This window comes from Monopterus albus, unplaced genomic scaffold, assembly GCF_001952655.1.
Source record: "Monopterus albus unplaced genomic scaffold, M_albus_1.0 scaffold94.1, whole genome shotgun sequence".
Classification (NCBI taxonomy): Eukaryota; Metazoa; Chordata; class Actinopteri; order Synbranchiformes; family Synbranchidae; genus Monopterus; species Monopterus albus.
The window spans coordinates 2060216-2075195 of record NW_018127974.1 but is presented as its reverse complement, the minus strand read 5'-3'; the positions used below and the strand labels follow the sequence as shown (position 1 = coordinate 2075195).

General features: G+C 41.7%; 1 protein-coding gene across 1 annotated transcript in view; it reads left to right on the top strand.

Moving 5' to 3' along the window:
• The first annotated feature begins 1872 nt into the window (after positions 1-1872).
• Positions 1873-14980, top strand: part of daam2 (dishevelled associated activator of morphogenesis 2) — a 95018-nt gene continuing 81910 nt past the window's right edge. Inside the window, exon 1 of the mRNA XM_020608570.1 lies at positions 1873-2058. The gene's annotated coding sequence lies outside the window, so the exon portion shown is untranslated. The remainder of the gene's footprint in view (positions 2059-14980) is intronic.

Here is a 14980-nt window from a genome sequence, read left to right as displayed (position 1 = left end):
CAGTCCTCATGTCTATCAGACTGTTAAAGCATCCCAACTGTATTTGAGCAGTGATTGTTCCTGGGCCCGTTTCCCACTACTCTTTCTGAGGTCAGTGTAAAACCACAAGTAACTCATTGGGTTCGTTGGAAAAATACTTAATTTGTGGTGGCATCACTAAAGACACTGTTCACTGTGACGTGGAGGGTTAATTATTTAATATTACATCATATGTCATTTGTGATCCAGGCAATAGAACGGTTAGGATAAGTCTGAAATGACTCCTGGCAATGTATAAAATAAAACTTCATATAAAGTGCCAAAACACATAGCGCGTATGTGTGTGTGTGTGTGTGTGTGTGCGTGTGTGTGTGTGTGTGTGTACAGTAAATGCGTCTGGGTCCACATGTCACCAACTCTAATTCACTGACTAAGTTTTGGAGGTCAGGCTAAAAGGCTTGGGTTAAAGTTAATGACACAAATCTGACTCCCTTATGATACGCTATCTGCCCTGGATTATAGATTTGTCCTTCCCCCAGTTTTGCCAAATTGAAGAGATTAATTGAGGCCTCTTGCTTGGTTTTATCCCAGGGGCTGAATGATTGGCCTCCTCTGGATAAGGTCATTCTGGCTTTGGCAGGCCAAGCCGCCACGCTCCTTAACAGCTCCACTCTGTCTTTCTACTGATGAAAGACAACATCTTAAACATTTGACACTTAGAGTAGTTGTTATTTTAACGACATGGAAAGCATTCAAGAAAATGTTACTCTCCATCTCCTAATCTGATTTTCTGATTGGCTGCAAACATATTGCCACTTCTGGAGAGAAATAAATGCAGGTGTGTGGTGGTCAAATAAAGCAGCATTGTTCCTGCAGAAACTGAAAAGTCTCCTTTGTGCTTGTGTTGATCTCTTTGAGCCATTTGTCCCATTTAAAGGGCTACTCCAGTGATTTAGCATTGCACTTCCATAAAACTGTAGGACTCATTATTTATACTGTATGTAAAAACACCATTTAAATATAAGGTCAAAATTGTTGCAGGAAAGGCTATAATAACACCTATAGCCCATAGTAAGATTCAACACAATACAACTCAGTGCAAGGTCACTAGGGTTGTTTTTTAGACTTAAAAACGCCCCCCTGAGCTGCATTAGATATTATATAACTGTTTTCACAAGCTGTGAAGTACTCCTCATAACCAGTAAACTGAACTTCATGTGCTACCTAATTAACATGCAGTCTATTGCCAAATTAAGCAGTTGTTGCTTGTTAATAAAGTAAACTATGAAGTTATCATTTTCATTTGTTGAGTCGTACCATGATCACCTGTCAGGCCCTAACATGGTTCCTTTATGATTTTGCATTTCATGGAGCCAAATTACAGATTGTGAACTGTTTACTAAATGTCTTGCTGGGGAATTACCTCACACGCTCTGCCCCCAACATTACAGCAGGGCTTGTTTCATGTTCAAACAGATTAAATTAGTACTGATGTCCATGTTTGAGCCCAGTTCAGAGTGGATGCCCAGAATTTGCAATTAATGAAGGATTACAGGCTGCTAGCAGATCAAAACACAGCCATTCATACCGTTTCTCCATATTTCAGAGGATTAAGTGCTTAGCAGCTGAGACAGTGACCTTTGCTTTATGTTGCCTGTGGCAAACATGTAGCCTAGAATGGATGAGCCTAAAATGAGTATTTCTGTTTATTGTATACGGGACTTTTCAAAAAATATATTGCACAGCTATTGCTTTTAATGCTTCCATAGTGGGCACCCTCCCCTCATCTCCACACACACGGTCACGCACACACAGACACACACACACACACACACACAGACAGACAGACAGACACAGTGCGGTAGCTTTAAGAGGGGAGGCGTGGTGCTGCTGTTTTGACCGACTTGTCAGTCCTTTCACTGTGCACAATCATTCAGCTGAATGAACAGCCTTGCACAGCCTACACAGGGCATCGGCACTCTATTTATTCAGCCTAGTGTGGGTCATATTTACCTGGTGACAGCGACAAGGGATTAATATCATCTAGCAATAACTGTGTCTCCGCAACGAAGCTGGACGGTAAGTTTACCATTTCTCTGCAAATCAATCTGAATTGAGCGCTGCCCTGTGATTGTGCGCACACGGTTCCCTCTCCAGCAACCATACTGTAGAAGCTGAGGGAGCCTTCGGCTGGAAATAATTATACACAGAGGTCTAGATACAGGAAATGGGCATGATGGAAGGACTGTTGGCGTCAGCTGCCTTGGATAATTGAGCATGTTTAAAATAAGATTTAAGCACCACTAGTTAGGTTTAAAACGAAAACGTGTGTTGTCAGGCTGCTGTTTCCCCCTAAACCTGCCAGTCCACATTTAGTAGGTACCTGGTTTGAAGTCCGTCAATCCGGGGAAAGCATTAATACAGAGACAGCTGATTGACTTAATGTTTCCTCTCATGCATAGCACGTTATATCGCCATTATATGCAGATTGATCAATCTAGATGCAGTTATGCGCATGTCAGTGTGCCTCCATTCATTATCTTTGTAGATTTGACATTTGATGACAAGAATATGATCGTTCTCCGTCATTAGTACCAGTGGGTGCTGTAGTGATGGAGTGCATTGAACTTTCCTGTGATGTCCTCGTTATTAGTCGGCTTTAGTGTAGGCCCACTGGACCAAACGGACAGACGTCCCTGTGCCCGTCCAAAGAGGGCGCTGCGTCCCCTCAGCTGTCGGTGCTTCCTTTACCCACACTGCAAAAAGGGGGAAAGCTGGGGAAATGATCTGTAGTGAGACATGCGAGTCTCACTATTAGGTTTTATTTAAATTCAGCAAGAAAGTATTTCTTGGTCAACTACCCCCTGCTTTTTCTTTTTTTCTCCAAAAGAAAATGAAATGCTAAGATGTTGATACAAGGCAGTCTGAGGAGCCTTAATACATTTAGACTGCATTTGTTTAAAAATATCTCAAATATGTGATAAAATGGTCATGACAAGCGGAATTACCACTTTGGGAGACATTTTAGTGTTTGCAGAAAAATATGACATGCTCTTTATCAGGATAAATTCCATGTCATGATTGATAGGCTATTTGTTGCAGTGGATGGAAATTTCTGTTCTCTTGAGCTAAAATTGGCTACAGCAGCATTTCAGGGCCTGTTTTACATCCAGACTTCAGCCCGCCAGTATATTTCTCTCTGTTATAGAAAACAGGTGTCTGCACAACTTGGCTGTCTAAATATGAGACATGAATCTGGAATGTGCTGTTTGATATAGGCTGAGCTTCTTACATAGATTCTCTCATATTACACTGTAGTTTCTAAACTTGATTTGTTCCAAACAAGATGCAGCATTCTGCATTTTTCATCAGGAGCATTTAGGCAAATGCTTGCACTCTTAAAGCCCACACTGCTAGTCAGTTTATAGGGAAGGCAAGTTGATAGGAAGGCATCAAGAGCTGTTTAATCTAACAGAACATCTGGCAGTGATGCGTGCATATGGCCTCTTGGACAGTTGTTGAGGCTTTACAAGCAAAACATCATGCTAAGCAGAAAACCATTCCCTCCTCATCACTTTGCCTCAGGAGTACTTAGCATTCCTTCTACTGGATCAAGAGTGTGCTGCTTGGGATGGTCAAGTAAAGCCCCAGTGATCCTTAACTGTTTGGCCGTAGTTCACAGAAAGAAGACAAAAAATAAAATAACCCGCTGGTAGTAAGTGGCTTGTGGGATTTGCCCATGTAAGGTTGCTGAAGGAAGTTTTAACAGTGTGTTATACATGTACATTACAGGCAGCAGTAGACTGCCTATTGAAACTCGCAGACTTGTGTTAATGGATCTCAGCGATGGATGGATTTATTGAAAAGCCCTGCACCGTAGACAGCTGTATATTTCTAAGTAGAGTGCAGTCCACAGTGAGCTTTTAATATGCTTTAAGCATTTTCACAGATTTAGCTTCAAGCATATAAATTCCTACATATGAAACGGGAATATTTGTGTGTTTGCTCTCACGTCTGACCAGAGCAGCTGTTCCAACAATTTGGCTTAAGTATTTTTAGGTCCACTGTTTTGATTAAAGTGCATAATCATTGTCCTGCTACCTGTGTGTTTTCAGAGGAGAGGGAGGGAAGAAAAATAGGTTTGACATCCAAGAGTAACAAGGCCCCTGGGCTGAGGTGTCTGCTTCTGGCTGTGGCCCTGCTGACTGAGCAGAAGGTGTAGAGCTTCTGGTTGTTTGTGTGTGTTCCTGTGGGCAGAAGGATGACTGCAAGGGTGGCTGTGTGGGGGCTGCCAGGCATCGGAGTGGCCACGCATGGTTTTTGACTCCAGTCTAAACTCTTTTGCCACTGCAAGCAGTGGCCAGTGGGGGAAAGACAGAGCCATTGTTCCTGATCAGCCAGTGAGGCAGAGGTTTACTCACTTCTACCAAGGTCTGATGTTTTGGTTGGCAATTGCTTTTGTCTTTTGGAGACATAAGGTGAGAAGCTGGTGTGGCAGGCTGGAGGTGTGAGCTTGGTGCAGGAAGGGCATGTTGCTCAAATCTTATGCCTCTTTTGTGCAGACATAATTGTGAGTTCAAGCAATTCACTGATTTTTTTTTTTTTGTACAGTATGATGTTTTTCAGAGACACTCTGGATTTAAAGATACTGTGTATGTGGTCCAAATGTCAGACTTCTAATAAACAGTATGCGATGGATACTGGTGATCACATTATCTGGATAAATTGATATCCCCATATGCAGCACTTGCACCCTTTACCAAATAATATTTCAAGTCAATGGCTTTCTCCTTGCCTCGCCTATTAAAACATGCATCCTAAATGTTTGCCAGGTGCTGGCTCTTCTTATCTCCTTTATCCTTAACTCATCAGTCACACACAAAGCTTCTACAGCACATGCATATAGCTTCCTGCCAGTCTCTGTTCCAGCAGTCTTACTGTATCTGTGTGGAGTTTCTAGTGCGGAACGGAGTCTGGGATTAATTAGCTCTGAGGATATAATCCTAAACCAGCATTGCGTCTATTAAGTGCCTCCCCCTTCCTCTTTTCCTCACTTACAAGTAGTTACCTTGCCACTTGCACTTTATTAGCACCTTCATTTATGATTACATAAAAAAAAACTGGTTTGGTTACGGATTTGTTTTTGCAGCACAAGGCAACCACATTTTTATGCCAGAAATTGCACTTGCATAACCTGCATATAGAGTGCCAAATCTCTGAGAATAAATGGGCCGCCCATGTAATGCAACATGAGCACTACATTTACTGCTTGTTGTCAGACTCTGAAATCTACAGTAAGACAAATTGTGCATGTGCACAGAAGCACCCAAAAAGCTGGAAAAGATGGTTGGTGCACATCCAGTGTCTTCACTGTAATGCTCAGACAGTGTGAACTTGGATCGCAAAGCATGATTTATATAGTTTAATAACCTTTCTATCGTTTTGGTAGATTAAACAAGGAATGGAATGTTTTAAACTTTGGACAGTAAAGCAGATAAATGTGCCTGAAACTTCATCTGATGCGCCCTTTCAGCCTCATTCTGTCTGGAAGGTTCCTAGAGAGTATGCTTCAAACTGATGCTTTTAACTAGCATGTTGGATTAATTGGACATTTATTTGAGATGCACTTGAAATATCTCAGATGTTTCCTCTGTCGACTAAAGATATAAAATGACAGTTTATTGAGTTTTTCTTGTACATCACTGAAGCTCCTGATGTCAGCTTTTGTAGAACTGGCACTGGCCACAGGGGCTCAGTGTGCAGGGCTTGCTGTTTGGTGGCTGCAACAGGCCCTGATCTGTTTCTCCCATACAGTAGTGAAGCTGTTCTCTGCTGGGAAGGAACTGTAGCGTGGCCGGAATGCCTACGTATGCTAGAAACCATTGGCATCAGATCAGCATAGGGGTTTACCCAGCTGTGAATCTGTCTATGATATGATCTTTATGTACATGCACTGTCACCTCATGCTAATATTCTGTATCCCAGATTTACTTTCTCTTTCTCTTCTTTGCACTACTCTTGCATCTGTGCCTACACAGAAGGAGAAGCATGTTAGCAGATAACAGCAGCTCTGGAGCTTCCTGTGCCTACAAAGGAAGCATTCAGGCACAGTACCTGCAGGTCACCTATGATTTGGACTATTTACAACCCAGTTCACAATCAGTGTAGATATGTATGACAAATGAAGGGAAATAAACATCCCTAAAATATGCTCCAAGTTGTGTTTATGAGCATGTAACATGAGTGAAACACAAGCCATGACCTTTGTATACAGCTGATGAAAGTTGACGTGTAGCTGTTCAGTCAGACAAGCATGAGACTGACGACTTAAAAATGTGGGTAGCATTCTTTCTATGTACAGTTATTGTGCTGTGTGTGTGTGTGTGACGTCGTGCAGCTATGAATCCATTTGCCCTAATTGCTTGGAAAACCAGCATTCATGGGTCCTGTGTCATACCTCTTCCTTGAAGGAGAAAAACTCTTTTCCCATCGCATCTATTAAACAAAATAGTGCATCTCATTTTGCACCACCCTTCCTTTTCCACTTTCCTCCTCCTCCATCTCTCCCTATAGTCTTGATTTCCTTTGTCTCACCACAAACACCAAGTCACTCTGAATGTAAAAAAGCGTTAAGCAATCATGTGGTTAATTAAAATCTCATAAACCCCATAAATGTCATTATAGAAAAGACACATCAAATTCTGTACTTGCGGTTCTGCACAATGTGTTATTGTTAGCTAGGCTTTTGTGCAGTCACGTCATGGTAGTGTTGTTGGAAACAGTAGCTTGCTGCCTTGACTACCTGATTAGACTTGCATGTTTCCATAGTAAATGCATTCAGTGTGCATGATGGCCAGATGATTGGTTCTTTAATATCACACAGGGGGCACGTGTTCATGTAAGATTTCCTCTTTAATGTCTTGAAGAATTATTTCTCCATCACTGGGAATAATTTAGCACTTGAAGTAATGCAGGTTTGAGAATATCCTAATATGTATTCTCTTCCAGACAGGTCTCTCCCCTCTTTTCCCCAACCTTCACTCCCCAGACATCTCACTCAATGCACTGGTTGTTTCGGTCCCCTGTCTCCATATAGTCGCAGGCAATTAGCTCCCATCAAAACAGGCTGCAGGACGGAGGGTTGAGACTCGGGCATCCAGATCTCCTGCTCCCGCCCCCTGCACTTGGCTAGTATTACCCTGAGCTACTGAGAAAGGGCCAGATAAATTTTGACATTAGATGGAAAGAAAGGAAAGGGGGGCTACCTGTGCACGTGGTACCTTGTTGAGCACAAAGCAGCTCTTTCACTTGGGATCTGGAGCACATATGGAATAGTTTATCAAATCTCCAGTATGCCAGTCCCCCATATTCTCTCAGCTGCAGGTTTCTGCTCACCTCCAGATCTTAGATTCATGTTACTTCTGAAATAATGTTGACAAGCTGCACTTAGAGATGTTCCTCCATTGGCCCTTGCTCCACAGCACTCCTTAAATCATAAATGTGCCTTAAGGTCTATTCAGGTACCTTTTAAAATGTATTTAATTTTCTTGTTATACCTAGTGGTATGTATATAACGTCTGGTGAACATGACTGACCACTGACCTTAAATTACCACCTAGGATCACACTGCCATTCACACCGAGTCAGTTGACATTACAAAAAAAGTCACCGATACTGGCACCATGGGACATTCAACATTTATTACAGCTGCTGCTTTGTGGAACAATTTCAGTTAAGGTTATGTGACCTTAATTCAAGGGTTGCATTTAGTAGAGTTTGCTTGCCTTTTTCCTTGAATGAATTGGGTGTCCACACAGATTATAGGAACACTATTTTAACAGAAAGCCAGTGCTAGTGTGACATCATCTCAAAGGATTGACCCTAAACTGCACAGCTGGGTGTAGATAACGAAGCAGTGTGGATGTTTATTTTTTCCCCTTCTGCATTCCAGCTTCTTATTTATAATGGCTATGATATGCAGCTCGGGGGGTTACTTCTATAAAAGGAAGTTTTGAAGACTTTTGCCGATCCACTCGAAAGGAGGCTTGCATGCTACGTTTTCTTAAGATGTAACCTTTAGATTTCCAACATAAGGACATTAAACACAGTAAAAGAAGGAGTTTTTCTTGAGTCAAAGATGGTGGGCTACATGATTAAATGCTTGACTGTAGACAGAATACACACTTAAAACTATCAGCTCCTGTGGTAGGGTTCTACTTTTTTGTCAGCCAGGTATATCCTCAAAGGATTTAAGATTTTCCTCTCTAACGAGTCACAGACTGCAATAGGTGCAGCTCTGAGGGCAAAGCTTTGTTGATGTTAATACTCTACTTATAGTTACATAGTTACCTATAGCGAACATTGACCTTTGACCTTATTCAACCGTCTGTCCCTCTAGGAAATAGATTTTGTTTACAGGTCATTGTGTGATTTACATGTAATCATCTTGACATGTTCTGTTGCAATTAGCTAATTGCATTTGTTATGTAATTCTGTAGTCACGTGGCCTTGTTTTGCCTAAGCTCTAACAAAGTTCCTCTTTAACCTGAGATTTTCCTTTGCTCGCACACTAAGTAGAATTGGTTCCCATTGCTGACTGATGACAAATCACTTGGCCTGACTTGTTGGCCCTTAAGTTTTAAATTTTGCATTGTTGGTTTCCCAGGATCATATCCACTTTAAATTAGCCTAACCCCTCAACACTAACAATCCAGATGTCCTCAGTGGCCTGACACCCCACTTAATGCTCAGCAGATGGACTTTGTAGTGGTAGATTGTGCTGAAAACAGATTACCTTGATGAGGTCATTTATTAGTGAACTGTGTGGGTTTGGACAAATCATCTGGGTTTCTAAAATATTCTTAATGTTACTTACAGGTTAAACATGCCTGGAAGACTGTTTGACTCTTTGGACCACTTAATATCCTTCATAAAAGGGTTTGTTTGCTATAAAATGCATTCACTCTGAGGAGCCCCTTCACAAGAGATATGGCGTAGCATGTGCTCCTTGGGGCTGTTATTGTAACCATCAGATCTTCCCTCTCTCTGTCTCCTTGATGGACACAGGTCCTTTTTGCTGCCCTGTGCAGCTCTGTTGGTATGTTTGATTGTGGGAAAATGTCTCGACTGTCCGTGAGAGTCCCCTGCTCTCTGGACTGGGTTTTCCCTTGGGGTCCTCAGAGAGGCTGAGCTCTGCCACTGTTCTGTGGCCCTTCTCCTCCCAGCAACCCTGTCTTTGGAGTCCCAAATCACTTGTCCAAGCCATTTGTATGACCAGTCCCCCTCCTTAATGGTAAGGCTTGACAACAGAGTTTAGCATTTCAGAAGGGGGAGACACTCATGGCTTTTCAGCACAGTGATAAAGAAGCCTGGTAAAAAAGCACTCTCCACTAATGAATCATTTCAGACAAGGGGCTGAGATTGAGACATGGGTCTTGATGTGACACAGATGTCTGAGAATGGGCCAAGCTGTGGTCGGTTTACTTTGGATACCACTGCAGAATATGTTCAGGCTCCAAAGCTGGATATTAAACCTGAGATAGGTAAAGTTTTATAGCTCTGAGTCTGCAGTTTTGTTAAGGAGATTTGTTTTGATTCAAGCATAGTATATGTCATTTGGCTGAGAGAATTATTTCACTAAATTAAGTTTGTGGCTGTCTACACAGTATTTAGGTTGTAAATTCCAATCTTTCTTTTAATGCATTCACTTGCCATTAGCATTGATTTGCTTCCATTTTTACATTTTGATACTGGCACTGTTTTATTTTTACATTTGTTTCATGACATTCCCCTGGAATAAAAGTTTTGTCATTCCCACATTCAGCGCAGTGGTGCCACTTCAAATTCTCAGTCTTGAAATTCCATGACTCGCTCGTGGTTGACTCTGACCAACAAATACACTGTCTGTAATTCTTTACTGAAGATAAGAGAGGCTGAGAATTCTCTCACCTCTACCTTCAAATTAGGCCACTGTTATTGACTTTACTGGTATACTAAGTTAGCATTTTTCTGGCTGGATTATCTCAGCAAGATTTAAGATGCAGATGCATCCCATTCCCATCTTGTTTTCCCCTCTAACCCATCATAATATTCTTATTCTGTCCTCACCTGCAGGGTTTGGAAACCAAATGATCATAAATTGACCTGGGAAGGAAAAAACATAAACATACAGTGTCAGACAAAACCTCCCTAGTGATGTTGCTTTGTTTAAAACCAAAGGCCAGCACTAAACACTAAAACAATTTTATAAGTTCAACACCATCATCATTCTTGCTAAGACTTTTGGATTACTAAATTTGGCATCTATATCTTCTCATGCATTTCTTGCAAATCATGTCATGACTTTATGGTGCTGTTTAAAGCTCTTAAGTAGAATAGAAAGCTGACAGGCACTTTTACTGTGTTCTACAGGCTCTCTCCAAGACTCTAATACGTCATCATCTGTCGTTTGAACTTGAACTGAGATGGCTGAGTGAATGCAGTTAAACGTCCAGGAACAATGACAAATGGTACTGTCTTTTTGCTATAGAGTGTCTAAACAGACGAACACCATCCGAACAGTGGACCTGAGCCATAGATCCTTCATCCGCAGCAAGTTCTTTTCAAAAACTCCCTTTTGCCAAGTGACAAACCGCGTGGTTGGCAACAACTAAAGCATTCAAAGCCCATATGAATAGGGGTCTGTCTCTTGAGAGGCTTGTTGAAATGGGGCCTTTTGCTTTTATCCCTCCAGAGAGGCAGATTAATCTCGCACAGGTTTTCACTGGCAGTGCACTTCAAATGGCCTGTTGAAAGGCAAGATGTTTATTTGTGCTGTATTATAAACTGTGTCCTTTTTCCAGATTTAGCATCTGTGGGTGGGTGTTCTCCATCATAAGTTAGCACTACCAGGCCATTCCTTCTCCTCTCCACTTCTGTTATTCTTATGTTCACCTGTAACACTAACTTGAACTTTCCTTCCTGACCTGCTCTTTGGTGTTTTCCATGTGTGCACTATAACTGTCAGAGTCCCTCTTCTCATCTGCTTCCCTGATCAATACTGATGTAAAATGCAGGTACACGTGTAGGTTCTACAGTAGGTCTTCTTTCCATTTGTAAAGTTTAGCAGATGGTGTGGAGATGGGGAGGAAGCCTGTTAAAACAGTTGTCATCCTTCTCTGATATACACTCCATAACTCCCCCGCGGTAAATATCACATGTGGACATCAGGTGACTCCCTTTGTGTTACTCCTTTGGTTACTAAGATACTGACACCCCCCACCCCAAATCCTCCTCTTCTTCTTGCTTTGCATTTTGCAGTGGCCTCTCAGAGCCGTGTGCTGTTTTTCTTCTCCCTCCACTTGTATAAACCAGGAGACTATCTGCCATCAGCATTCAGGAAATGTGGGGGTAAACAAATGGCAGGAGCCAAGAGGGGAAACTCAAATGACCCACGATATCCTAGCAACCGAGGAGAGCAGGTTATTTTCGGGTAGCTTCTGTATCTGTGTGCATTGTGTTTATAAGGGTTGTTTATAAGGGTTGCTTATATGCGTCAGGGCAAACCTGTTTGGACATTTGTGAGATTAGTTGATTTGGAAAAAGCAGGTGTAGATTCCTTTCATTTGAAGCAATATCGGTGACTCTGCCAACTGGCACATGATGCAGGTTTTTTTTTTTTACAGTCGTGCCACTGATTAGTCAGAGTATATTTACAATTCTGATATGACAATGGTCACACAGACAGATTGGATCTGAATCGGACATGGAAACACATACAGTATGCAGCTTTGGAAAATCTGATTTGTTTATTCACACTTTTATGAAAAAAATTCATACTTGACACACTTAAATCAAATTTTAGGTCACTTTAGCAAGTAATGTAAATGTAGTCTTGGTGACAGAAATGCAGATCTAGAATGTTAAAGAGCAGCACAATGTGTTTGTGTGCACGTGTTGAAAAGTCCACTCTGTCAGGAACGGAGTAATGGAGATAGAGCCTATAAGACACCAGCTGATGTGCCAAACCATGTGAGTTTTTGAGGCGCACACTGAATGCAGGAATTGACCTGCATCAGAGCTACTGGAGATTGATGGACATTATTTTCACTCTCTCTTTCTCAACAGCTTCTCTAGACTGAGTGGTTCATGCACATGAAGGTAGTATTGAACAATTTCTACATGTTCAGACGTAGGCCTTTATATCTTTGGTTAACTATGTGGAGCTCGTTAGGCTGACTGGAGTCAGGACCACAGCTCCCAGTGAGTCCACTTTATAGTTGTGGACGTATTAAAAGGTGTTTCTGATCAAGTCTTTCTACTTCACGAATGAAAGCATCATAGAAGTTGTTACTGAGTTGTGTCAATAACAACCTACCTACCTACCTAACAACTATATAATCTAAACATAATTTATATTCAGACATTTCTGTGTCATGTGCTCTTCTAGAAATCATCATAGTTAATTAAACTTGTGTTCTCTACATGATTCTTGTAACATTTGACACTGGCTGTAAGTGACTGTGAGTCTCCAGACGGGTTTTGGTGTCAGTTTGAATCAAAAGTGTTAAACTATGAATATATTCTTTTAAAATAATATTTAATAAACCCACAGCAGCAGCTTTTCAGTTTTAGCCAGTGCTGATCATGGCTTTTTTTTTAAAATAATTTTGTTAGAGTGGATTCCTTTACTGATTCAGAATCTGGTTTATTGGCCAACTATGTGTAAACACACAAGGAATCTGTCTGTGGTGCTCTGAGTGTGTTGGTAGGGCAGCAAGAGAAGCAGGAAAATATTTGAATGTTTTATTTGATTCTGAATTCAAATAGAATAAATTGTTGTAATACTCCAACTCTATTTTCAAATAGTAAAATTAATTAGTAAACTCTGCTGTTTGGAAAAGGATGCATTTTGCAGCACAGCGCCCCCTGGTCTCTGCAGGGTCCCGAGGGACGTAGGCTACGTTTTATGTTTCAGAATTCTTTAGCAGTCTTTTTTATTCATCATTTTCCTCCTGTGCATTATACAAACTATGTTATTTCTTTAAAAAAGTAACTGTGCCCCAAAACATTTGACTGTACCTCACAAGTGCCCCTAAAAATCAATGTTAGCATAGAGCCCTGACGTGGCAGAGGCTGCTCCGCTGAAGACGCCATCGAACTTAAAGGCAGATGTCTGAAATAAACCTAACTGAATTGATATCAAATCGAATTGAAATGTTGTGAATCTGAATTGAATCCATTCAGGGAATCAGTGGTGATTCCCATCCCTGCTAGCAGTTGGGGGTAGATTAGAGGTATTTATTAGGACAGACAGACTCGACCCTTGGTGCAGACAGTACTGCTGCTATGTCAGCCCCCACACACACACACACACACACACACACACACACACACGTGCCTGTCCAGCCAGCCCACCCTGCTGCGCTGACAAACAAAATCCCTAAGATGCACAGTTAGCTGCTAGAGTTATCTGGGATATGAAAATGACCCAGAGATGAGCTTTAATATGGACGTGATTTTTGTTCTGCTGAAAGTTAGCTGGTTGTGGGATACAGAGAATCAGAGGCAGCGACATTGTGGATAGATGTTGAGCTGTGTATACTGACGAAATGTTGCTGGAATAATCACCAATAAAGTATTGCCATGATCGGTGTGAGCGATCTGTAACACAGGGAAAACATGGCGTACGCTGCTGGAGCTCTAAATTCAAAGACAATCATGAGGATATGCTGTATATTTGAGAATATCTTGTATGAGTCATTTTGTTTTAAAAATCACATTTTCCCAAATTGTTCATGCCTGTTTCTAAAATTGCCTTGGCTCCTCTCACTCTGTTTCACACTCCCTTCTTTGGATCACCAGCAATCTGCTGCTCCCCGATGTGCTGCCAAGTTGCCTTGACAACAGGCCGCAGTACATAAACCAGGCGATGCTTGGGGAACGCTGTGCTGCAAGGCAGGAAGTCTTGTGCATTCTTTATCTCTCACCCCCTTGGACAGCGCTCCAGTCATCTCCTCTAGGAAGCAGGAGCCACAAACGCAAATGGAAGCCATATTTCTCTGTTCATTTCGTTGTCCACCTTTTTAGTCAGAGATGAGCAAAATCTTTGAGGTCTTAACAATGCAAGCTTTTTTTGCAAGTATTGGGAAGGAATTGCATGGAAGCAAGCAAGAAAGAATTTTCTTGAGAATGGCTGAAACTTCCAGTCATGACCTGTAGAAATCAGAAGACTAGATTCACTGCTAAGGGAACATGCATCCTTTATTTCCACTATATACATGCATACACTCACGTACTGTACACACAAATGACCAAACACACCCACCCTACCCGTCATTACCGTGCCTTCCTGACATTCCATCCAAGAGCTTAAGGAAGAGGAAAAGGATCTGCTGATCAGAGACCTGCTGGTCTGACCCAGGGAGCTGAATGGAAGGAAGAAGCCCTGCTGTGATTCATTTGTGTGCCACGCACATTTGAACACACACGCTCACAGAAATTCACTTGGAACACAGTTGTCGACTATTAAAACAAACACTAAATCTGTCCCCGGCTTTTGGCCACTGCTCTGTAGTGAGCAGTACATTTGCCATAATTAGCTTGTCTTCTTTTTTCATTAGATTCCAGTTCTACTTAAATGTCACATTTAATGGTACATTAATTAGAACTAGAACATATTTTGCCATGGTATTTGCTTTGGATAAGCAGTTGTAGACATGTCACCTGCTTGGCTTGGCTTGGCTTGGCTCCTTTTTTTTTTCCTAAACCTCGTCTCCAGTAAATCTGGAGCACTAGGCCAAATCTGAGTAAGCCATTTTGGCTCCCCTAAGGAGCAGTGCTACTCAAACAGGAGGCTGCTGATAGTGAAGGAGCATGAAGTTGCTATTGAGCCCTGTTTCATGTTTTCATTGATCTGCACGCTTCTGTCCAGTCACAGTTGATGCTCATATTTATTGGAACAGCTGCTTTGAGGTGTGTTTAAAAAAAAAAAAAAAAAAAAGACGTTGCCCTGCAAGTTAGA